Here is a 13183-nt window from a genome sequence, read left to right as displayed (position 1 = left end):
GTTGAGTGCTGGTGAGCAAGCCATTAGAATATAAAATAAGAGCAAACCCCACTCCTACTAGCACTGATGATGCTACCTAGTTTGGCAATGAAACGTTTGCAAGAAAGCAACCAAGCTCAGAGAACACTCCTCTACCCACATCTGCCTAAATGGGATAGTGACCTTTCAATTGCTAAATTGTTAAATATTAACTGTAAGCATGAGAAGACCTCAGCACTGCTGACATGAGCCCCCTTTCTGTTTTCAACTAGAATTCACATCAGCGGCATCTCAAGATGTGTTGCCTAAATCAAGGTCCTTCGCTTTTGTGTTCTTAGGAACTACTTAGGAGTGTGTCTTTATGGAAGTTGAGCTAATGCTGCCTGTTACAAGGAAGCTCCTTGCACTGCCTCCTGTCAGAGCATTTTGCAATGACAGCTTCACAAACTGGAGCAAAAACATTGTGTCATTGAAAAACATAAAGAAGAGGCACTCACAACCCCACCTGCACTATTGGTCAAACAAGGATTGAAACCTTAATTTGCACAATCTTTGTGTGAAGACAATACTCTGATCTGTATATTCCTTCCTATCTTTTTTTTTTTTTTGTCTTTTCCTTCCTAGGTGCAACATCCTTTTCATCCTTGTTTAGTGATAGTTCATACACTGAGCCGAGGTGGCGCAGTGGTTAGGGTGCAGTACTGCTGCTAGTTCAGCAGATCAGTGGATCAAATCTCACCAGTTCAAGGTTGACTCAGCCTTCTATCCTTCCGAGGTGGGTTAAATGAGGATCCAGATTGTTAGGAGGCAATATGCTATTTAGTATACTGTCTTTGGTGTAAGCCACCCAGAGTCCTCGGAGAGTGGGCGGCATAGAAATATGACTAATAAATAATAATAAATAAATAAATAAATAAATAAATAAATAAATAAATAAATAAATTTGTATACAACTGGTGGTCTCAAATACGCCCTCCCCCCCCAAATAACTTCAAACAGGAACATCCATAAGGGGTGGGGGAGAGCTGTGAAAAATGTCAGGATGATAACTGTGCCTGTGAAATAAAAAGCTTGATGCCTTTTTTGCATGTATTCTACATGTGCTGTACATTAAACAGAGAAAAAGGGCTTCAGTCAAACAATGGTGTCACTACCTTGACTTTTTATCTAACTTAATATAGCTGTATCAAAGTTCTAAAGAAGCAAGAGAAAAACTAATAAGAAGTGACATTTAGAATATAAAGAGGGGAGAGGAAAAAAAAAGACAAAGACAAAAGCAGGGGTGAAATGCAGTTCTGACTGGATCGCCCAATCCGGTAGCGATGGCATTGGGTGGTTCGGAGAACCAATAGCAAAAATCCCTGCCCCCCCTCCCCCATGCCCAGCTGAGCTGCGTGATCATCAGAGGCTTTTTTTTTTTAACTTTTAAAAACATTTTTTCTACAATCTCTTTGGCCGAAGAGGTTGTAGAACAAATGCTTTTAAAAGGCTCTGTTGATTCCAGCTGAGTTGCCTGATCGTCAGAGCCTTTTAAAAGCATTTTTTTTACAACCTCTGAAGAGGTTGTAGAAAAAATGCTTTTAAGAGGTTAAAAAAAAAAACCTCTGACGATCCCAGCTGAGCTGCTTGATCGTCAGAGGCTTTTTCTTTATTTTTCAAAGCAATACTTTTAAAAGTTTTTTTAAAAAAAGATTGCACGCCACAGCTGATCCCCCACCCCGCGTGCTGTTCTACTTACCACATGCCTCCTTTTGGTGTGCACTGCGCACGCACACCTCACATTTGGTGTGTGGTGCACACTGTGCATGCGCAGCCAGCGAACTGGTAGTAAACCAGTTCAGATTTCACCACTGGACAAAAGTATACAAAAAAAAAAAAGAAGAAAAGAAAAAAATGTAAAGAAGTGACTTCCGGTTTTCTTTTACAGCAACTGTAAGTATAAATGTAAATTAATCTCTTACTGTAAGGTTGCAGAATTACATATTTTCTATAATTATATATTTTAAACTTTTTTCATATATTTCTTCTGTTTCACACAAAAAGTCAATAAGGGGTTTCCAGTCAGCATTAAACTGACATGACAGGAGTATTCCAGTATTTGAGGGGCTGCCACAAAGAAGAGGGAGTCAAGCTATTCTCCAAATCACCAGAGGGCAGGACAAGAAACAATGGATGGAAACTAATCAAACTGCTTAGCACATTGTAAGCCGCCCTGAGTCTCCGGAGAAGGGTGGCATATAAATCAAATTTAAAAAAACAAAACAAAACAGAGAAACAACCTGGAATTAAGGAGAAGCTTCCTAACAGTGAGGACAATTAACCAGTGGAACAGCTTGCCTTCAGAAGTTGTAGGTGTTTCATCACTGGAGATTTTTAAGAAGAGACTGGACAGCCATTTGTCTGAAATAGTATAGGATGTCCTGCTTGAGCAGGGGGCTGGACTAGATAACCGCCAAGGTCCCCTCCAGTTCTATTCCATTCTAACTTAGACAATGTCTTTTCTCTAAATAAAACTATTGATTTGGCCACCTCAATAATTCTATCATCTTCACCATCCATTCCTCCAGTTCAAGCCATCATTGGATCCATCATTTCCATCATTGTGCTTATAATTATCATGCTGCACTTATCATATATAATAACAATAGTCTGTGTTTTTCCCCCCATCTGTTTAACCACAAGTCACAAACAAAAGGTCTTGGGTTTCTATTCAATTGCCTATTAAGCTTTAAAATCTTCTGTATTAATATATGTAATTGAGTTGAGTTGTTAATTTTTCTAGGTTTTTGCACGTTCACCAACATGATAAAATGTCCTCCCTCGTGGTTTACCAATTCCAGCACAAATTTGAACTTCCCTTATGCATTCTAGGGAAGCGGTGGCTCAGTGGCTAAGACGCTGAGCTTGTCGATCAAAAAGTCGGCAGTTCAGCAGTTCGAATCCCTAGTGCCGCGTAATGGGGTGAGCTCCCGTTACTTGTCCCAGCTTCTGCCAACCCAGCAGTTCGAAGGCATGTAAAAAATGCAAGTAGAAAAATAGGACCAACTTTGGTGGAAAGGTAACAGTGTTCCGTGCGCCTTTGGCATTTAGTCATGCCGGCCACATGATCACAGAGACGTCTTCGGACAGTGCTGGCTTTTCGGCTTTGAAACAGAGATGAACACTGCCCTCTAGAGTCAGGAACGACTAGCACATATGTGCAAGGGGAACCTTTATCTTTACCTTTATGCATTCTAGAGGTTTTTTCCAGTGACATATATAAACAATACATCATTTTATAAAAATTCTCTTTAAGACTATAACATAATGTAAATTTAAGTCCTTTCAACCACATAATCTCCCATTTGTATGTTATAACCAAAAGTTTAGTTCCTTTTATCCTATATTCTTTATTTGTTCTTCTGTTTCAAATTTCAAAAAAAGTTTCTATGTTTTAGCAATAACATGTTCATTGTATGTATACTGTTTCAAATTCAGTTTTAAAATTTTCAAAACCAGAACTTCTTTTATTTACTTTACAATAATTGGACATTAAAAAACATTCACATGTGTATTGTTTTACAACCAGCTCATCTCTTGACTTTATTTTACATTCTCCTTGACAAAATTCCACTATATCAAAATAATTTAACCATTTATGATTACTTATCATTCTCTTCTATAAAATGCTTCTTTTATGCTGAAAGCCACAAAAGTATTTTAGGCAGGGGTGAAATCTACTTACCTTCCCTACCGGTTCGGAAGTGCACGTGCTCGCACAGACACTCTGCGCATGAGCAAACCATTCTGCACATGCACAGAGGGTAAAAAAAAGGTTACTTCCTGGTTTTAATCAGGAAGTAATGACGACCGGGAGGGTGGGTGGAGCCTCGTGCTGATATCACTACAGATTCTCTGAACCACCCACTGCCATTGCTACAGGTTCAGCCAAACCTGTCCAAACCAGTAGCATTTCACCCATGATTTTGGGGCATAATCAAAGTTTATATATGTTCCAGATTCTCAGTATGACATGTCTAATAAAGTGATTTTTAAAATCTACATTAATCTTAGCTTTGTCATAGCATAAGCATCCATGCCATCCAAATCTCAAATCATGTCCTTTTAACTCCAGAAGCCGTCTGTTTCTTAGCAACATTCTTTCTTTCATCCATATTAAACAAATTGTAAAATATAATTTCAATTCAGATAAACCTAGTCCTTTTATTTATTTTACTTCTTGTAACATTTCGCATTTGACTTGTTTTTCTCTCCTGCCACACAAATTTAGATAGCTCTTTCTTCTATTAATGGGTACATCGGATGTCAAATTGGGTATTGTCTGAAATAAAAATAGCATTCTAGGCAAAATATTAAACTTAATCACAAAAATGCTCAACAATGCAATTGTTTTCTTTCATTTTAAAGTATTTTTTTAACTTCATTCCAAATCTCAGCATAATTGTTTTGAAATTGTTTTGAGAAGAGCAACAAAGAGGATTAGGGGACTGGAGGCTAAAACATATGAAGATATGGATATGTCTAATTTAATGAAAAGAAGGACTAGGGGTGACATGATAGCAGTGTTCCAATATCTCAGGGGCTGCCACAAAGAAGAGGGAGTCAAGCTATTCTTCAAAGCACCTGAGGGCAGGACAAGAAGCAATGGGTGGAAACTAATCAAGGAGAGAAGCAACTTAAAGAGAAATTTCCTGACAGTTAGAACAATTAATCAGTGGAACTACTTGCCTCCAGAAGTTGTGAATGCTCCAACACTGGAAATTTTTAAGAAGAGATTGGACAGCCATTTGTCTGAAGTGGTATAGGGTTTCTTACCTAAACAGTGGGTTGGACTAGAAGACCTCCAAGGTCCCTTCCAACTCTGTTATTCTGTTCTGTTTTCTGGAAATAACAAACAATTCATATTTGTAATATCAATACCTAAGTATTTTACCTTGTTCTTAACTTTAGAATCCCTTCTATTCATCAATTGTATCTGATCTTGTAACTTCTTATTCTTCTGTTTGTTAATGCTAATGCACTAAACTATTTTAGTTTTCAAATATTTAAATTCTCTTTAACCAACACCAATCATCTGCAAAGGCTCTCTTTTTTATTCCTTATGCACACATTCCTCTTGTTTTCTTCTTATATCACTGTTCAACATTTCAAGAACTAAATTAAACAGAAGAGGTAACAATAACAACTTTGCCTTGTTCCTTTCTGTATTTCACTGTAGTTAAATCTCTATTAACAACTACTTGTCCCTTCTGTGAAGAATAAATTTATTTTACTCATTTTATAACATTTTCTGCAAAGTTCATATCTTCCAAAACATTAAATAGAGTCCAATTCAAATTGTCAAAAGCTTTCTCTGCATCTAAAAAAATAATGCAGATTGTTTTCCATTATACTGTTGTGTATGGAGGTTCCCAATCATCCAGGTCCAAGTTTCTTGACTTTATTTGAAGACATTTCACTTCTCATCCAAGAGGTTTCTTCAATTCTAACTAACTGGTGAGGAATGGAAAGGATTTCTGTACAGAGTGTTAATAAATGGCTGACTGCAAGAGTCCTTTCCATTCCACACCAGTTAGCTAGAACTAAAGAAACTTCTTGGATGAGAAGTGAAATGTCTTCAAATAAAGTCAAGAAAGTCCAGTTGTCTTTTCAAAGCACCTTTGTGTTCAAAATATTCTGGAATGGCCACATTGATCTTTCTGAATAAATTCTTGTAAAATTATTTTTAATCTATCAGCTAGGATCCTGGTGAACAATTCGTTAGAGTTTGCAGCAATCCAACCAGCATACAAGTAAATAATTCAGCAGGATTCATTTATAGAAGAAACTTGTTTATATACAATAATATAAAACATGATGCATGTATACAATACCCATGCAGCTCTTGCAACATGGTAGCAAGTATAAGGACAAGAAACAGAAGTCATAACCAGAAATCACAGAAGCACAGAAGACCAAAATCCAAGGACAAACTAACTCTTATATACAGATCAGTTAACCTAAGCCACACCCAGGCTTTTCTCATATGTTTGTTAAATATCTGTCTTTGGTTCTCTGTAACCCTTGGCATATATATATATATTAATTTATTCATTTATTGTGTCCAAAGGAATATCATGTCTTTTACACAAATTGAGAAAAAAAACTAATAAAAAACTTTTTGTTACCATTGCAAATTCATTTTTTTCTTTGCATAGTTTATTTTTAGTTCCATTTCTCTTACTGTTAACATTCATAATGTTAATTATGATATAACAGTTGCTGTAAGGGTTTAATTTGAGGAGAGATATTTATCTTCCCTGGATATGTCTTTAATTCTTCTTTTCTTTTTATGCTATCTAAAATAGTCTACGTTTTTTCTTGGCTCTTCTTTTTAAGTTCAATATTATATTGTATCATGTAATAAAAACCTTACCTGCATTGCAAATACATATACACATGCAAATTTACACAGGCATTAGAGAAAATGTTACTGTACTTGGGAATGTTGAAAGGTCATTCATGAAATATGTATGGAACAGTGGTGGGTTCCTCCCGGTTTGGTCCGGTTCGGCCGAGCCGGTAGCGGTGATGATATGACGTCACCGAACTGGTTCTACCCCCCCGCCCTCCCACCCCCCCTACCCAGGTTATTCTTACCTTTTATTTGGTCCCACCCCCAATCTATTGCTGCCTCCTGAGTCCCAGCTGATGACTAGAGGGAAAAAAACTGTTTAAACTCTTGCTGCGGGGCTTCAAAGGGCCGTCCTACAGCTGATCAGTGTTAAAAGCAAACAAATGAGTCAGGTCATAAGTGCGAGGACTGGTCGTAAGTGCGAGGACCTTCCAGAAATGACTCTGACCAGCTAGTCACGCCCACCTAGTCACATGACCTCCAAGCCACACCCACAAAATAAGCCACGCCCACAGAACCAGTAGTAAAAAAAATTAGAACCCACCCCTGGTATGGAAGTATTTAGAAGAAATTGTCTACAGGGCCTGGCTTTTGTTATATGCTGTATATCCAACAGCTGTAAGATAATGTTCATAGAGAAGTTAATAAAAATTCACAATTGCTGGCACAAGCACAAGATCAATTCATTATTACTTTTTAACATGTATCATTCATATAAAATGGAGGCAGGATGTCAGTCAAGTGGTTGTGCCAACCATCTTGCCTTTTTTTTAAAACTCCCACTGACACCTCTGACTATTTATATACACATATAAATATACATTTACATACATACAAGTTTTGGACCATAACTTCTATTATTTGATTCATTGGATATGATTCATGGGATTTGTAGTTCAACATAACTGAGGGCCACTGGGTTGGGGAATTATAAAATTCATGAATAATCTCCAAAGAAGCTTTATTTTTAATCATCTATGTTACAAGAATCTCACCAGAGTGACTGCATTCCCTTGAGAGCAGTCAGATAAGGGGTTCTTATCTTATTTATTTATTATTTATTTATTGGTTCGATTTATATGCCGCTCTTTTCCGGAGACTCAGGGCGGCTTACAATGTGTTAAGCAATATGCAGGGATTATGCAGGGATTCTGGGGCAAGTCATGCCTGTGCCACTTTTTGCAATGCAAAAACTCTAAACTTGGCATGCTCTTAACACCTCCATGTGGCCTAGCTGGAAATTCCATCACACCTTGGTCATATAGCAAACCTTGTCTTGAACAGTGGGCTAAAGTACACACTGTTGAGATTCTGCCCAAGGCCATGATTCTATGTGTCTGTCATAAAAACTGAGATTTAATCGGGATGGGATTCAAAAATTTTAGCAACTGGTTCTCTGCCCGGTTGCTGGGTGGGCATGGCCTACTCGGCCTCCTGCACCATGGCGGGGGGCGGTGTTTTCTCCCTCCCCAGGCTCCAGAGGCTTTCCTCGAGCCTCTCGGAGGGCGAAAACGACCTCGCCCAGGCTCTGGAGGCCATCTGGAGACAGGAAACGGGCCCATTTCTGGACTTTGGTTGGCCCGTTTTTCAGCCTCCCCAGGCTCTGGAGGCTTTCCTCAGCCTCTGGGAGGGCAAAAAACGACCTCCCCTAGGCTCTGGAGGCCCTCTGAAGACCGGAAACGGGCCCGTTTCTAGACTTCCGGTACTTCCGGTAGGCCCATTTTTCGCCTTCTGTGCGGGCACTGCACTTATCTGGCATCCCAAACGGGCCACATGGAGACTCCTGGGAGAGGCGGGGTGAGGTGGACGGGGCCAGCCAGTCCTTGCAACTACTGGTTTGGCGAACCAGATGTAAAATTAGCATCCGGTTTGCCCAAACTGGTCCAAACTGGCTGAATCCCAACCCTAGATTTAATCCAAGCAAGACAAGGGGGGGCATTTATCTAGAAGTAACCATAGCCATAGAGCTTTACTTGCTCTATGTGTATGTGGAGGCACCAAGTTTGAAAGAACAGAACTATAACTTGAGGGTCTCTTGCAGACACATGTTTACTGCTAGACAGACAGCTGGTAGCCATGATGAGAGTGGGGGAATTTTGCCTAGTTAATTTTGAGTACCAATTGTCCATTACTAATATTGCTGTTCCTGCTGATGTTTAAAAAGGCAAAGCATAAGTTGCTACTACTGTTTCCTCCTCCTATGATGATGATATTGCTGATGATGATTAATAGGGTTGTTCAATTAGGTTACATCTGTGTGGTTTTTTAAGGTATGGATTTTCTTTGTCAACCCTTGAGAATCCAAGTAGCAGAGTAAAAATACAGTAAATAAATAAGTAATCAAATTAATCAGCAAGACAACCTTCTGACCTGCTCTTTTTTTTTCTTTTTTTCTTTTTGGTCCCTGGTGTCTTGCAATCTTGGGGTTTAACTGCCTTGGTCTCTGATTGGCTGGTTTCGTATTTCAGTCTGTGCCAGCTGAATTGATTCAGCTTCATCAGGATGCAGGAGGAGACATTTTACCCTTAATAAATCTTGTTTGTATGATGAACTTGTTAAGAATGGCAGCACGTCAGGACTCAAAATACATAAGGGAATTATGAGGAGGCTAATTGTGAACTTTGGCAGCATTACGAGGCTGTGCATTTGCTACTTGGGATATAGGCCTCCTGGCAAAGATGAAGTAGATTGATTTGGTTTTGTTCCAGGGGGAAGGATTAGAATCAGGGAATAGCAGGAAAGCAGATTGCAGATACAACCCAGGACAACCTATTTATTTTTATTTATTTTTTTCTTATTCCACAGTTTATTATTTGTATAAATAGCTTAAGGTGGTGAACATCTTCCTCCTCTATTTCAAGTTTCAAGTTTATTAGATTTCTATACCGCCCTTCTCCCGAAGGACTCAGGGCGGTGTACAGCCATATTAAAACACATAAATTTATAAAATTTAAAACCAAATTAAAATCAATATATAAAATTGGCCCGCAAATTTAAAACACACATACACCCACAATAAAATTCATATTAGGCCAGTCCGGCTTGCTGGAACAGGAGAGTCTTAAGGGTACGGTGAAAAGTACGTAGGTCGGGGCTAAGACGTAGCTCTAGGGCAGCTCATTCCAGAGGGCTGGTGCCCCCATAGATTTCCCCACAGCAACAACCCTGGCAGGTGACTTTGGCTGAGAGAGAGTGACTGACCCAAAGATACCCTGCCAACTTGATGTAGGACAGTGATGACTAACTTTTTCCGGACCGAGTGCCCAAAGCACATGCACGCCCAAACCCCAAAAATACAGTGCATGCACAGCCCCCATGCATGCACCCCCTGCACATGCACACGTAACCCCTGCTCATGTCTCACCCCACATGCATGCCCCACCCCCCACGCATACACACACAGGCCCCCGGATGTGTCTCCCTGTACATGCACAGCAGAGACCCGAAGACCAGCTGGCCAGTGGGAGGCATGTGCACATGCGAAGTGGAGCTGAACTGGAGCAACAGCTCGCATGACATCAGAAAGGACGCTGTGTGCCATCTCTGGCACGCATGTCATAGGTTCACCATCATGGATGTAGGAGAAGAGCAGGCTGAGTCAGAAGGTGGGGTTAAACATGACATTAGTTTGGAGCTATCGCATTGCCATAAGAGACCTAAGTGAATTCTATAATTGCGTTATTGCTTAACACATTGTAAGCCGCCCTGAGTCTCCGGAGAAGGGCAGCATATAAATCAAATTAAAAAAAAAATAGTCTGTGAAAAGCATAGGCAGTTGACTAGATTAATGTCAGGTGCAAATAACCAGAAGCATTCATTGAGTTCAAAGTACAGAAGAGTTTATTATTGCTACCTCTATACAAGAATCTAGTCAACTAACAGCTGCTAGTGCACTGTTGGTTGGCACAAGATAAGGGTCAACAAATTCATGGGAGGCTGGCATGGTAGCAATGCAATGACTCCAAACTGATAACACATTTAACCTCACTTTCCAGCTCACTCTGCTGTTCTTTTCCTTTGAGGCCTAAGGTGGGCATTGGTCCTTGGTCCAAAACCTCCCATCTGACTTTCATGGTTAAGATGGGACTAGACTCCATAGTCTTCCAGTTTCTAGTCTGATGCCTTAAAAACACTAGACCAAGCTGGTTCTAGTGTTCTTGTCTAGTGTTAGTCTAGGCCAGGGGTCTGCAACATTAAACACTCAAAGAGCCATTTGGACCCATTTCCCACAGGAAAAAAAAACATTGGGAACCACAAAACCTTGGTGGGTGTTGCCAACTCGACATAATTCACTTTCATCAGTCACATGACCCCCCCCCCCTAGCCATGCCTACCCAGCTGGTCATTAGGACAGAGAACCAGTTAAAAAACAATGGGAACCACAAAACCCTTTTGACATCTCTCTCTCCTTCTCTCTCTCCCCCACTCTGTCTCTCTCTCTCTCTCTCCCCCCTCTCTATCTCTCTGTCTCTGCCCCGGCCGCTTCTCCATCTCCCGCCACCACCCTTACCTTCTCAGGCCAGGCGAGGAGGGACTGGGAGGGGAGGGCGAGGGTTGGGGCCAACCAATGGTGGGATTATCCAACAGGGAGCCATAGCAGAGGACCCAAAGAGCCACATATGGCTCCGGAGCTGCAGGTTGCAGACACCCGGTCTAGGTTCATTTGTCAGTGGTCAAGGTTTGAACTTAAGGATTTGGCATGAGAATGAGAGCCACAGATAGGAGGACAATGAGGCAAATATTATTTTTGGGTTTAGGGGGCATTTAGGAAGTTTTCTTTGAATTTCTTCAATAAGGACATGTTATTTTCTAGGGTTTATGGCTTCTATTTATCAGCTGCAGTAGCCCAAGAAGTATGTCATTCATTTTTAGTAATGATCAGAGGTACTCTGAGTGTTTCAAACAAAGAGGCTTGAGAACTACATGTAACTTTTGGAATTAGGCTGTCCATTCCTGAATAACTTTGTAAGATAACTTTGTAAGATACAAGCCACATGACACAAAAATATGTATATTAGGGAATGCTACATGCAAAGGTCCATCACATTCAAGAAAATGTTTCGCAGAAAGATCTTTGTTAATTAGATATGTGTGCAGAAATGTGTTTATTTGATTTTTATCCCACCTTTATTACTTTGTAAGTAACTCAAGGCAGTAAACATACATAATACTCTTTCCTCCTCCTATTTTCCCCGCAACCACAACTCTATGAGGTGAGTTGGGCTGAGAGAGAGTGACTGGCCCAAAATTGAATGTTGAAGGAACAATTAGGAAAAAAAAAGAAACAGCACAATTTAACTTATTAAAGTTCACTCATTGATATGAGTCAGATCCTGCCCTGTCCTTGCTGAAAATAGCAGATGAATAGGCTTCTCTTTTTGAAAAGGGAGATTCATTGTATAATTATACAATTTTGTGTACACCCCTCAAAATATTCTGTTGAAGCAGTCAAGCTGGCTCTGTTCCTTCAGGAAGAACACCACAAAACTTTAAAAGGCTCAAGTCTTGCAATCTTGAAACAAAATTCTCAACTTGTACTTATTTTATTTTATTTATTTATTTTTTCTTTTCTTTTCTTTTCTTTATTTTCTTTATTTATCATTTTATTTTATTTTATTCTATTTCATTTTATTTTATTTTACTTTACTTTATTTTTTATTTTACTTTACTTTATTATTTTATTTATTTATTTATTTATTTTACTTTATTTTACTTTATTTTATTTTATTTACTTTTACTTTTACTTTACTTTACTTTACTTTACTTTACTTTACTTTACTTTACTTTACTTTACTTTACTTTTTATTTTTGAAGCTTGAAACATCCTGAGCAACCTTTCTCAAGGTCAGGATGGAGCGTTTCTTGACTAACATGTTTTGATTGGACCTCAACATAATCTCTTGGAACACATGAGTTTTGTTTCAAGCTTGCAACATTTTTAACTTGAAAAGTTTTGCTCGTTCCTAATCCGCAATCTTGGAAGACTTTCTAGTGTTGATACAATCTATTATGGCTAAAGTGGCAGTATTCAATGACTCCTCCCCCAATTATTCTATATAAATCTGATTCTAATGAATTGCTGTGGGGAAGATAGCAATCCAATCTAGTTTGCTAAAAAAAAATTACTTAGAACTGAATCTAAAAGCTACTACATTGGACAAAATCTTAGCTTTCAACCTTTATACTGCACAAAAGGAAATGCTTTATCCATGTTTAGAAATGAGAAAACAAAAATACATGACGGTAAGACAAAGATTAGCCTACATTCTTTCCAGAAGATGGAGAAAGTGTAATCTATGGATCAGTAGTGGGATTCAAAAAGTTTACCACTGGTTCTGTGGGGTGTGGCTTGGTGGGCATGGCATGGCTTGGTAGGTGTGATTGGTGGGCATGGCAGGGGAAGGATATTGTAAAACCTCCATTCCCATCCCATTCCAGGGGAAGGATGCTACAATATCCCCATTTCCTCCCCATTCCAGGGAAAGGATACTGCAAAATCCCCGTTTCCTCCCAATCACCTGGACTCGGGAGGCAGAGAATAGATGTCGGTGGGGCCAGTCAGAGGTGGTATTTACCAGTTCTCTGAACTACTCAAAATTTCTGCTACCGATTCTCCAGAACTGGTCAGAACCCACTGACTACCACCTCTGCTATGGATCCTGGAACTGCTCTGATCTATGGCTTATTGCAAGAAGGAGAAAAGAAAACAGAGTACTTTGGTTGTGTACCATCTTTGGTATAATAGATGGCAGTACAAAACTCTGACTGGCTTTCAAAAATCTGTTATTATACCCTACTGTAATAAGTAGC

The sequence above is a fragment of the Pituophis catenifer genome, unplaced genomic scaffold, assembly GCF_029215685.1.
Source record: "Pituophis catenifer annectens isolate HBS135680 unplaced genomic scaffold, rPitCat1.0.hap2 SCAF_1, whole genome shotgun sequence".
NCBI classification, from domain to species: domain Eukaryota; kingdom Metazoa; phylum Chordata; class Lepidosauria; order Squamata; family Colubridae; genus Pituophis; species Pituophis catenifer.
The sequence above is the reverse complement of the archived record's forward strand: the minus strand, read 5'-3'. Positions refer to the sequence as shown.